Consider the following 13,876-nt stretch of genomic DNA (forward strand, 5'->3'; position numbering starts at 1 on the left):
TTTACAGTAGAAGCATGCTTAGATATCCAGTAAGTTGCCACCAGCATAAGAAGAACTGTAAATATTAATGAAGTGACATGGCAAGCATTTTAAAAGGAGCTTTTTTCTCTGAGTGTCTTTTGTAGAGGGGGAAAAATCTTTAAACTTTAAAAGAGATATATTTTCTCTACTGTATAGCAGAGTTTTATAAAGTACTGCCTCCTGCCAGATGCTCTATAATGGGCTTTATATTCTTTTGGAAAGAGGCATTTGAGAATTTATAAAGGCAGGTCAGGCCTAAGTGTCATGAATTAATAATAACAGAGGAAAGAAAGAAGGAAAAAGACAAACTGAGACAATAGAAGAAGATAAGTCAAGACTCCTTACTCTGTGACATGATGGAATTATCAGAGAAAAAATGAATGAGCAGTGAACTGATTGAGCTGTGGTTTGGGGATTCTCAATGAATGTAAAGCATGGGCTTGTAAATGAAGAGATGCGTAAAAGAAAAATGTGAAGACGTGTTTGGCTTCTAATGCTTGTTAAAAATAATCTGCTCATGAGTGATTTTATGCTTTTTAAAATCAATTCTTAAGAAAACATTCTAAATAATTATCTAAGTAATATGTGTGTGTGTGTGTGTGTGTGTACGTACAGGCATACCCTGTTTTATTGTGCTTTGCTTTATTGCATTTCACAGATACTGTGTTGTTTACAGATGGAGGGTTTGCAGCAACCCTGCATCCAGCAAGTCTACTGGTACCATTTTTCCAACACCATGCACTCACTTAGTGTCTCTGTGTCACATTTTGGTAATTCTTGCAGTATTTAAAAATTTTCATTATTATTATATCTGTCATGATGATCTGTGATCAGTGATCTTTGATGTTATTACTGTAATTGATTTAGGGTGCCATGAATCACACCCATATAAGACGGTGAACTTGAAAGATAAATGTCATGTGTGTTCTGACTGTTCGACTGACCAGTTGTTCCCTTGTCTCTCTTCCTCTCCGCACACCTCCCTATTCTCTGAGGCACAACAATATTGAAATTATGCCACTTAATAACCTTACAATGGCTTCTAAGTGTTCAAGTGAAGGGAAGAGTTGAACGTCTCTCACTTTGAATCAAAAGCTAGAAATGATTAAGCTTAGTGAGGAAGGCACATTGAAAGCTGAGACAGGCCAAAAGCTGGGCCTCTTGCACCAGTGAGCTACGCTGTGAGTGCAAAGGAAAAGTTCTTGAAGGACATTAAAAGGGCTGCTCCAGTGAACACACAAATGATAAGAAAGTGAACAGCGTTTTGCTGATATGGAGAAAGTGTAAGTTGCCTGGATGAAAAATCAAACCAGCCACAGCATTCCCTGAAGCCAAAGCCTAATCCAGGGCAAGGCTCCAACTCTCTTTAATTCTGTATTGGCTGAGAGAGGTGAGGAAGCTGCAGAAGAAAAGTTTGAACCTAGCAGAGGTTGGTTCATGAGGTTTAAGGAGAGAAGCCGTCTCCATGACATAAAAGCACAAGGTGAAGCAGCACGTGCTGATGTAGAAGCCGCAGTAAGTGATCCAGAAGATCCAGCTGAGATCACTGATGAAGGTGGCCACACTAAACAACAGATAGTCAATGTAGATGAAACAGTCTTACATTGGAAGATGATGCCATCTAGGACTTTCATAGCTAGAGAGGAAAAGTCAAAGCCTGGCTTCAAATCTGCAAAGTACAGGCTGACTCTCTTCTTAGGGGCTAATGCAGCTGGTGACTTTCAGTTGAAGCCAAAGTTTATTCACTGTTCTGAAAATCTTAGGGCCCTTAATTATTATGCTAATTCTACTCTGCCTGTGTTCTGTAAATAGAATGACAAAGTCTGGATGACAGCACATATGTTCATAGCATGGTTTACTGAATATTTTAAGCCCATTGTTGATACCTACTGCTTAGAAAAAAAGATTTCTTTTAAAATATTTCTGCTCATTAACAGTGCATCTAGTTACCCAAGAGCTGTGATTGAGATGTACGAGGAGAATAATGTTGTTTTCATGCCTGCTAACACAATATCCATTCTTCAGCCCATGGATCAAAGAGTAATTTTGACTTTAGATAGTGATTCCTCTGATGGATCTGAGCAAATTAAATTGAAAATCTTCTGGAAAGGATTTATCTTCCTAGATGCCATTGAGAGCATTCATGATTTCATGGGATGAGGTCAAAATATCAACATTAAAAGGAGTTGGAAGAAGTTGATTCCAACCCTCATGGATGACTTTGAGGGGATCAAGACTTCAGTGGAGGAGTAACTGCAGATGTGGTAGAAATAGCAAGAGAACTAGAATTAGAAATGGAGCCTGAAAATGTGACAGAATTGCTGCAGTCTCATGATAAAAGTTTAACAAATGAGGGGTTGCTACTTATGGATGAGAAAGACAGTGGTTTCTTGAGACGGAATCTACTCTGAGTGAAGACACTGTGAACATTGCTGAAATGACTGCCAAGGATTTAGAATATTACATAAACTTAGTTGATAAAGCAGCAGCAGGGTCTAAGAGGAATGAATCTAATTTTGAAAGAAGTTCCATGGTCAGTAAAATGCCATGAAAGATCATTGCAAGCTACAGAGAAATCTTTCATGAAAGGAGGAGTTAACTGAAGTGGCAGAATCCATGGTTGTCTTATTTTAAGAAATTGCCACAGCCACCCTCATCTTCAGTAAACACCACCCTGATCAGTCAACAGCCATCAACATGGCTGCAGGACCCTCCACCAACAAAAAGATTACTACTTGCTGAAGGCTCAGATGAGTGTGAGCATTTTTTTTAGCAATGAAGTATTTTTTAAGTTAAGATATATGTGTGTGTGTGTGTGTGTGTGTGTGTGTGTGTATATATATATATATATATATATTTTTTTTTTTTTTTTTTTTACACATATAATGCTATTGTACACTTAAGAGACTACAGTACAGTGTAAACAACTTTTATATGTACTGGCACCAAAAACTTTGTGTAACTCACTTCACTGTGATGGTCTGGTACTGAATCTATGATATATCTGAGGTATGCCTGCCTGTGTGTGTGTGTGTGTGTGTGTGTGTGTATATATATATGTATGTATATGTGTATATATAGATATATAAAATATCTTATATATCTGCATCTATATCTATCTATCTAATCTTGACCCTTGTGCTAGCCTCTCCATTAAATACTTTAACCATAGGATTGTCCAGAAATCAACTTCCAGTATAAATACATGATTTCTTATATTTATTGACTAAATCTAAGGTACAATTTTTTTTTTTACCAGGTTTATCATCTGTTAAATGACAATAATCATGTAATAATGTAGGCCTGCTTTCTACTTGGGATTGTGAGATCAAATGGCATCCTAAACTCATAACATTTTAGAGCTGGAAGAGAATTTTGGATCATTAGATCCAAATTCTATGTTATAAGCATGATACAAATGTGAGCTACTTAAGACATCCTTATGACATGACCATAATTTACATATTGGCAAACCAAAATAGTAAGTGGTGAGTGGTTTTCTGCCAGAGCTTACCAAGCCATGCAGAAATCTACACTTGGTTCTGACCTCTGCTTTTAGGGCACTTCCTGTTAGTGGTTCTTTTGTAAAACTTACCACAGAAAGATGATTGAAAACAGGCAAATCTACCTAATAAGATAGGTCCTTGTGGGGAGGTTAAAGCCAAAAACTTCATCCTAAGAGTGTTTAATTACTTTTTTAATGTAACAGATTCATTGAGATTTAATTTATATACCATACAATCCACTCTTTCAAAAAGTGTACAGTTCAGTGGTTTTTAGTATATTCACAGTTGTACAACCACTACCACAACAATTTTAGAACATTTTCAGTACTCCAGAGAGAAACTGTGTGTCCATTAGCAATCAGTCAATCCCCATATCCATCCTTCTCTCAGCCCCTGGCAACCACTCATCTACTTCACATTTCTATAGATTTGCCTGTTGTGGAATTTCATATAAATGGGCAATACAATGTGTCATCTTTTGTGACTACCTTCTTTCACTTAGCATAATATTGTCATGGTTCCTATATGTTTTAGCAAGTATCAGTACTTCATTCCTTTTTTATGGCCAAATAATATTTCATTTTATGGATATGCCACCTTTTATTTATCCATTCACCAGTTGATTGACATTTGGGTTGTTTCCATTTTTGGTTGTTATGAATAATGCTGTTATAAACACTTGTGTGCAAATTCTGTGTGGATATGTTTTCATTTCTCTTGGCTGTATGCCTTGGAGTGCAATTACTAGGTCATATGGTCCCTCTATGTTCAACCCTTTAAGGAACTGCCAGACTGTTTGCAAAAGTGCCTGCCCCATTTTACATTCCCACTAGCACATTCTCCACGTCCTCTCCAACACTTGTTATTATCTAGCTTCCTGATTATAGCTATCCCAGTGGGTGTGAAGTAGTATCTCATTGTGGTTTTGTTTGAATTTCTCTGGTGGCTAATGGTGTTGAGCATATTTTCATGTGCTTATTGACCATTGAATTAATTAAGTTTTCATAGCTAGGTAAAAGGATACCAATGTTTTCCTGAAATGTCTTTGTAGTTTAACACTTGCTGAAAAAAAGGCAAGAAAAGTTTAGAAAAAGAATCAGGGCAGTAAGATTCTGATAGAGAAGTGGTTAATAATACAGTAGTAGGTCAAGAAGGGTAGGAAAGAGCTATGTTCTCTTCAGGAATATGGGAAGTGTGTCTGTAAAAATTAATTTAGCTGCTAATGAAAGAAAACCTGACAAACAGTGAAATAAACAGTTGAGCTTTATTTTTCTCATTTTAGAAACATCACCCAGGGAGGTAGACAGAGGCGGGCATTGATTTAGCTGCTTGTCAGGACCAGTGACTCTTTAATTTTTTTTTTAAAACATTTTCCTGAGAATAAAAGAAGGAAGGAAAGAAAGACCACAGTGGTGCGTTGGACTTGCAGAAGGATAGAACATTCTTTAGCCTACAAAGTGGAGTGGGGAGAAAGAGGGGTGGGGGAGAGAGGTCTGGGCTAATTAGGCAGGGGACACGGGGTACAAATGCTATTTGTGGTAATGGGTATGCTGCTAGCAAGAATCTGAACTTCACATCTTGGGCCTGAGGGGTGATGATCAGCTTTGTATCTCATGAATATTCATAACCAATAAAAAAAAATTCTTTAAAATTTTTACCTGAAAGTGCCTGGAAGCTGTACTCCCAGGTATCATGTTTAGTTTCAGACTGAGAGAAGGGGGCAGAGTGAAGAATTGTCCTCATTGGATATCTTTCATTTTTATTTAGGAAAGCTTTTCCAGAACCTTCACTAGTAGACACTTATACTTACATCTCATTGGCCGCACTTTTTCACATGGCCACATGGATTGTATAGAAAAGGAAAACTATATGCGGGTTGAATATGAGGGTACTTCAAAAAGTTCATGGAAAAACAGAGTGACAGATAATACAAATCTTTCCATGAAACCTCATAATTATACAGTAGTTGGAACTAGGACATGATATTGAAATATAAGCCATTTGAGACCTTTATTAGGACTATAGTTTTTTGTAAAGGCTTTATTGGGGTATAATTGACATACAGTAAAATTCACATAAAGCACATAAATTCATAAGTTTATAAAAGCACATAACTTGATGAGTTTATATGTAAATATATATATATATATACACACACATACACATACACACATATTTTAAAGCACATAATTTTATGTTTATATGTAAATATATATATATATATACACACACATACACATACACACATATTTTAAAGCACATAATTTTATGTTTATATGTAAATATATATGTATACACACATACACACACAGTCGGCTCTCCGTACCTATGAGTTTCTCATTCATGGATTCAATCAACTGTGGATAAAATTATTAGAAAGAAAAAAGGATGGCTACATCTGGCCTGAACATGTACAAATGTTTTTCTTTTCTTGTCATTGTTCCCTAAATAATACAGCATAACAGCTATCTACATAGCATTTACATTGTGTTAGGCATTATAAGTAATCTAGAGATGACTTAAAGTAAAGGGAGGCTGTGTGTGTGTGTGTGTGTGTGTGTGTGTACTCATGTAGCCATCATCATAATCAAGATAATAAACATAATAAACATATCCATCACCCCCAAAAGTTTCTCTTGCCCCTGTATTATTCTTTCTCTCTTTTCAATGTGCCTGCTCTTAAATTATTTTTCTTCCTTTATTGGACTTGCCAGAACCTCCAAGGCAATGTTGAATACAAGTGATGAGTGGACATGTTTGCCTTGTTTTTGGTCTTTGGTAGAAAGCATTCAGTTTTTCATCAGTAGGTGAAAACATACTGGTCTGTATGTTTGTTATATATGCCCTTTATCGTGCTGCAGAATTTCCTTTTCATATCTAGCTTGCTAGAGTATTTTTAGGAATGGATGTTGGAAATGTCAAATGCTTTTTCTGTATTTGTTGATGTGATCATACTTTTTAAAACAAATATGTTAATATGGTGAATTATATTGATTGATTTTTGAATATTAAACCAACTCTGTGTTCCTAGGATAAGTACCATTTATTCTTGATGTATTATCCTTTTTATATAATTGTATATAAAAAGTGTTTGTTTAGTTGGTTAGGTCTGTAGTTTTCTTTTCATTTAATGTTGTTGCCAGGTTTTGGTATTGGAATAATACTGGCTTCATTTAATGAGTTATAAAACATTGCTTCCTCTTCGATTTTTTGGAAGCACTTATTAGAATTGGCATTATTTCTTCCTTAAATGCTTCATAGAATTCACCAGGGGAAACACCTGGGCCTGTAATTTTCTTTGTGGAAAGGTTTTTAACTGCAAATTTAATTCCTTTAATAGACATTTGCTATTTAAGTTATCTACTTGTTCTTGAATGAGCTTTGGTAATTTGGGTCTTTCAAGGAAATTGTCCATTTCATTTACATTGTCATATTTATTGGACATAAAGTTCTTATAATATTGCTTACTATCTTTTTAGTATCCGTAGAATCTGTTGTGATGTCACTTCTCTGATTCATGATATTGGTGATTTGTATCTTCTTTTTTTTCTGGTCAATCTTGCTAGAGATTTTTCAATTTTATTTATCATTTTAACAAACTGGGTTTTCTCTAGTTTTTTTTTCTTGATTGATTTACCTATTATATTTTATTTTCCTATATTTCCTTTCTTTTGCTTACTTTGGGTTTTATTTGCTCTTCTTTTTCTATTTTATACCCCAGTTTCTGCAAATATCTTTTTGTTTGATTCCTTCTTTCCTCTGAGCCATTCTTTCCACTCTTGTCCCACTAATCTTCTAAGGATAATTTTTACTGTATTTCTCCATGCTTGTTGTCCCAGGTTCTCCCACAATGGCTCCTGCGTGGGGTGTGCTGTTCTTATTTATCACTGACACCTTGCATCTGTTCAATAACTCTTTATTTGGTCTATTTGTCTTCCTATAGCACTTCGTGTCCAAGCTCTGCATAGTTAATTTTGAGATAATCCCTAAACTAACCTAAATTTCCACCAAGTTTTGATATAAAAGCTTTGTTCTGTTCCCTCCAGGTGCAAATCATCTCTCCATTTCCTGACCTCTGCCTTAGATGTGCTTTGCATGAGGTTAAACATCTTTTTAACTAATAGAACACCTGTAAGAAGTTAATATTTATGGGCAGAGTTTATTATTCAGTTTTCTATCTCCCCATGACCACCATTTCATTTGGTTATATGCATAATAGGAAATCAGTAAAATTTTTGTTGACATTAATTGAAATATTATCTCCTATTTTTAAATCATCCACCACTTTTTATCTTTGAAAAGTTATTAATAAAAGAACATACACATAATTTCTATTTTTCAGTAAGAGTATGTACCTCTTAAAAAGTTAAAAAAGCACACCACATTGCAGTTATAATTTTATGACTCACCAGGGAAAAAGTACTTCTAAAAGAAGGCAAGAAGCAACTTATCCAAAGTTTTAAATTATGTAGTCTTCAGTTTTAAATACTGTCTCAGAAGATTTAATATGGCATCTATTTTTAATTTTTAAAATCTTCCTCCATTTCAGCCAGGATTAATTTATATACAGTCCCAACCCACTACAGGGAGACAATCCACGATACCATGGACTTCTTTGAACATTTATATCATTGCTCATATCAGCAGGAGGCTTCTTGGAGTTCAACAGCAATTTTTATGACCATATGTGTTTTATATAACATTGTACATTTTTTTTCTTTGTATTCTTAGCAAGTTTTTCAAAAGAAGGGGATAGGAGCATTCCTCATGTTATCAAAAGTGAACATCACCCTCTGGCCCTACTCCATTGTAGAGAACAAGTTTTCGTGGTGATATGAAACAAAGGAAAGAACACTTTTTACAATTTACCACGGTGTGAGTACAGATATATGTTACAATAACAGTAGCAACAGAAAACTATTGGATTTCTGGAGACTTCTCGAAGAAAAATAGGAAGAAAATCTAAGTGACTTTGAGTTTGTCAAAGATTTTCTCATATGACACAAAAGGCATAAGAAAGAATAAAAGAAAAAAGAATAAAAGAATAAAAGAAAGAATAAAAGAAAAAAATCATTTTTGCTCCTTTTAAAGCATGATTATGAAAATGAAAACGCAGGGCACAGACTGGGGAGAAATATTTGCAAAGCAGATATATACAGAGAATTTGTATCTAGGCTATAAAAGAACTTTTATAACTCAATAATAAGAAAAGAAGCAACCCAGTGAAAATGGGGTAAGGAGTTAAACAAACATTTTACCAAGGAGCACACACAAATGAAAAAATGAGCACATAAAGAGGTGCTAAAAATCATGAGTCACCAGGGGAAATGCACATTTAAGCCACGAGGAGATACCATTACACACCCCTAGAAAGGCCAAAGTTAAATAAAGAAACTGAAAATACCAAGTGTTTGTGAGTCTGTGGAGCAACTGGAAATCTCATGCATTACTGGTGGTAATGCAAATGGTACTGCTGCTTTGGAAAACTCTTTAACAGTTTCCTAAGAAGTTAAACTTATAATCACTTAAATATGACCCAACATTATACTCCTAGGTATTTACCCAGGAGTAAAGAAAGCATATGCCCACACAAATGACGTATTTGCAAATGGTACTGCTGCTTTGGAAAACTCTTTAACAGTTTCCTAAGAAGTTAAACTTATAATCACTTAAATATGACCCATCATTATACTCCTAGGTATTTACCCAGGAGTAAAGAAAGCATATGCCCACACAAATGACGTATAGATGAATGTCCACTGCAGCTTTGTATGTAACAGACAAAAACCAGAAACAACAAAGATGCCCAGCAATAGATGAATGGTTAAACAAATTGGGATATATTCATACAGTGGAAAACTACTTGGCAATAAAACAAACTTTTGATGCATGCAACAACATTGATGAATCTCACAATGATTATGCTGCATGAAAGAAACCAGAGAATAAATGAGTACATACTGTATGACTTCATTTATATAAAATCTTAGAAAATGCAAGCTGGGCCAGCCCGGTGGCGCACTGGAGAGTGCGCCGCTTGGGAGTGCGGTGGCGCTCCCGCTGAGGGTTCGGATCCCATGTGGTGACCGGTTCCCGCTCACTGGCTGAGTGCGGCGCGGGCGCAACACTGAGGGTTGCGATCCCGTTGCCGGTCCGGGTACGGGCGCGACACCGGTGTGACACCGAGGGTTGCGATCCTGTTACCGGCCAGTAAAAAAAAAAAAAAAAGACAAAAAAAAAAGAAAAGAAAATGCAAGCTAACCTATAGAAACATAAGATTTATGTCAGTGGTCGCTTGGGTTGGAAGGGGGTGATTGGAGAGGGATAGCAAAGAGATATTATAGAGAGATACAAGGGAACCCTTGGGTCTGGTAGTTATGTTCATCATCCTCGTGGTAGAGATACTTCCACATGGGTGAACATAGGTCAAAAAATACCAAACTGTATCCATGAAATATGTGCAATTTAATGTATGTCAATTATAACTCAAAATTCTTTTTAAAGTCACATAAATGAGGATGATAGAAACGAGCACTTTGCAGAGCATTTTACTTGGGAAGCATGTCAAACTTAACAACCTGGTGCATTTGCTCCTAAGGACTCTTGCTAAGCTTGTGATGTTTCTCTAGGTCTCCATCTGCCTTCCACCAAGCAGTGACAAATTTAAAGGCATTTTTGTATTCTCAGAAACTGATGTATTATTTTTCGCCAGAATTAAGATTTTTCAAGATGGCTCGATTTTTTTTTTTTAGGTTGTTTTGATCTTTTTATGTCCCCTTCATAATCATGACAGTAACTGCCTAGGCCAGAGGCAAAGGCATCTGCATTCCCGTGACAGTTCTGCAATAGTCTTTGGAGGAGTGGGCAAAATCTCCTACCACCCACTACTGTGAGGAAAACTTCTGCTATATATTAATGACACTTTGGAGAGTTTGTTAGAATTGTAGGAATGTAGCTATGGAGGGATGCCTATCATTGCAATATTCTGAGGATTAATGAGCAAATAAAAATTGATGACACATCAGACACCATCTGCACATTGCATCTGATCACCTCCACCACACCCTCAGCCTTTAGAATAATTTTCAAAGTTGTTTTGAGGCTCACATGGATAAGAGCATTCTTCATCTCCATCTATATTTGGAATGACATCACTACAAGAACATCTGTATATCTTTCCATTTTAGGAACAGTACCACACTTTTTAAAAGTAAAAAAAAAAAATTGCAAAACACATTGAAAAGCATCACATGAATAGAAGTGGTTGTGTTATATTTAGATACAGTTTCCCTTCCTTCTAAAGTGTCTCAATACAACACTTGGTGTGATGGAGAATGTTGCAATCTAATTTGAAAAGCAGCGCACTTCTTAGCTGAACCTTTTGACCTTAGAAACAAATTCCTGTTTTTAAGAGTTACAACTATGGTGTCTTCATCTAAAACTTAGTTGTTTATCTTCCTTAATTTCCACTGTTTGTGATAATATAAGTACGTGTGCAAATATCCCTGTCCATCATGGCGTTTGTCTATGTAGGTTAACTTAGGGTATTAAAATGACATTTCATCACTTGGTTGTTAGTCAGATGACAAATAAGAGGTTATTAAAATATTATAAGGACATGGATATTCTATCTTTATTTGATGACCTTCACTGTACTTAAATGAGAAGATGTATTTTGTACATAACAGTCATGTAAAAATACTAGGTAAAGTATATACTAGTTAGAATGATAAAAACATGGAACAGTAGAAACTGACTTACAAATATTTATTTTTATGCTCCATATATCAGCATTTTGGAATACATTTCCTATCTTCAAGAAACTTATTGTTGTGCCGAGATGCTCAGAATCCTTTTAATGTTCAGCTATCTTTCATTTCTGCAAGATCTGCCAAGGTCTTATGGGCATTAAAAAAAATTAAATCCTAAACAATTGCAAAGAGTTTCTACACATGCAAATGCTTTTAAGAGGAGGGCTAAGTTTGTGCAAGATCTGCCAAGGTCTTATGGGCATTAAAAAAAGTTAAATCCTAAACAATTGCAAAGAGTTTCTACACATGCAAATGCTTTTAAGAGGAGGGCTAAAGCTGTTTGTGCCAGGATTAAATTCAATCCAACTGTGGTTTTAATTAGTAGTGTCTCCAAATCATACCAACACTGCCACATCCTGAAGCCATCAGCCCAGGTTTTAAGATGAGAGTTGACACTGAATTCCCATGCATGGTATTCTGATGAGGTTTGCCAAGTTACTCACAGCCAATTTAAATCAGTGTGAGGAATGCATGTCTAGTGATAGAACTGGCTCTTAGTTTGAAGTGTAAGATAAAGTTCTTCCTTTTACAAACAACAGTGTGAGCAGTGTACATCTAGGGTAATAGGGCCTTTCTGTGCCTCATTTTCCTCATCTATTAAATAGGGTTCATAATAGTATCTGCACTTGATCAGTTAAAGGGGTTAAGACAGCACCAGTCCAGAGTAAGCATTCAGTAATGGTTAGTTATTCTCATTTTAACACATTTTCCTACAAATAGGCAAGCTTAAATGGTGAAGTTTCTTCAAAACATTTTGCACCAAGGTACTTAAGTAAAAACTCTTATTATAAGTTAGTGCTTCTCAAAGTGTGTTTGTGATTAATCCATTCTGCTTTATATGTTTGTATTGATCCATTCTGCTTTGTTTTTAATTGACCCATTCTCCATTAATACATCTCATGTGGGGAAAAAGGTTTCTGTTCTTAAATAAGTTTGAAAAACAAACTCCTGATAAGTAAAATAAAGTTAGTTAGGTTTTATTGCTGCAAGACCTCTCAGAGCCTTGAATATGTATTATGATTATACAGAAGGGTTATTACGCACGGTTTATATTAGAGTCAAACTCTTTCTAATACCATTTTTTCTTTCATGATATCTTAATAAAGTAAGCATCACCTTTTGTTTATCAGACAAGGTAAAATTGCTAAAAGTACTATATTTTCTATGACCCAGTGTTTTTTCCAGTCATGTAATATAGAAGGAGGGAGCTGTAAGTGGGGTGACTGCAATATTTTAAGACTATATGTATTTGGTACTGAGCTTATGGCAGAACTGGAATTTTTAATGTGGGGGTGGAAGTATATAACAGTGTGCTTTGACTGCAAGTAACAGAAAACCATATAAAAATTGATATAAACCATAGAATATTTATTATCTCATCCTCCTAGAAGTCTAGAGATAGGTTCCAAAGTTGGTTAATCCAGCAGTTCAGTGACTTGAGTCATGGACCCAGGTTCTTCCCGTTTTTTTTCTCTACCACCTTACCATGTCAGCTTGTCCTCCTTTGTGGGCTACCAGGTTCAAGGCAGTTCAAAGCAGCACCCCAGACAATGGTGACCAATTAGAAAATGGGAGCATTCAATATTTTTCCTTTATTTAGAATGTGAAGCATTTCTAGAAGTCCCCAAATACACTTTGCTTTGTATCTTATTGGCTAAAATTGGGTCATAAGTTTATGCCTAAAGCTATGTCTTTGCAAGGAGAATAAAACCTCCTTGATTAGCTTAGAATAATCAAGGCTTTCTGGAGTAACCCAGCCTCCCCGAAGGATATGGCCACTCAGAAGAAGTTGAAGAAATTGAGATTCTCTTGGCAAGAAAGAAAGGGAGGAATGACTGTTAGATTGTTACCCAATGGTGTCTGTCACACTGTTGCACAGAACTCAGATTTCATTAACCCATGTAACATTTCTGTTGCTATTTTCAGATCCAGTAGAATTAAAAGATTCACGTGAGTATTTGTATACCCGGACTCTGTCACATTTGGGGAAGCAAGAAGCAGGTTAAATAGTGAGTGTGGAGCTACTTGACCACACCAGTTGTTGGGCTCTTTTACCTGCACATAATCCTGCACTGACTGGGCCAATTGTAAAGCTACTCAACTACACCAGTTGTCGAACCAGGGCTGGATCTGGAGCTCACAGACCCCTCAAGCCTGTTCCAGACTGGGTCACAGACCCTTCACACGCCAGGCTGGGTCCCTGGACCCCTCACACGCCAGGCTGGGTCACCAGACCCCTTACACACAGGCCTATGAGCTAGGTAACCAGCAAACAGGTTCTTGGAAGCCGTAGGTTGGAAAGCATGGCTGCGTGGAGCAGAGGCTACCTGAGGCAATATATAGCTGGCGGCACCGTGCAGGGGCACTAACTCAGCCCACACACAACCTGCCCACAAAGAATTCTGCACCACCCCAACATGCCTTGAGGTGAGGGGGCCTGATTAAATTATTCTATTTTCCCAACAGTGAGCCTCATTTTATTCTTCAAATTGAAGAACTCGTTAACCTTTGCTACTTCTAGCTAGTTTGTCTTGGTTT

The 13,876-nt window shown here is 36.4% G+C and overlaps 1 pseudogene; it reads left to right on the plus strand.

Moving 5' to 3' along the window:
• Positions 1-1,056: 1,056 nt before the first annotated feature.
• On the plus strand, positions 1,057-13,344 carry LOC103592309 (annotated as a pseudogene).
• The last annotated feature ends 532 nt before the right edge of the window (positions 13,345-13,876 follow it).

This window comes from Galeopterus variegatus, unplaced genomic scaffold (assembly GCF_000696425.1).
Source record: "Galeopterus variegatus unplaced genomic scaffold, G_variegatus-3.0.2 Scaffold1122, whole genome shotgun sequence".
Taxonomy (NCBI): domain Eukaryota; kingdom Metazoa; phylum Chordata; class Mammalia; order Dermoptera; family Cynocephalidae; genus Galeopterus; species Galeopterus variegatus.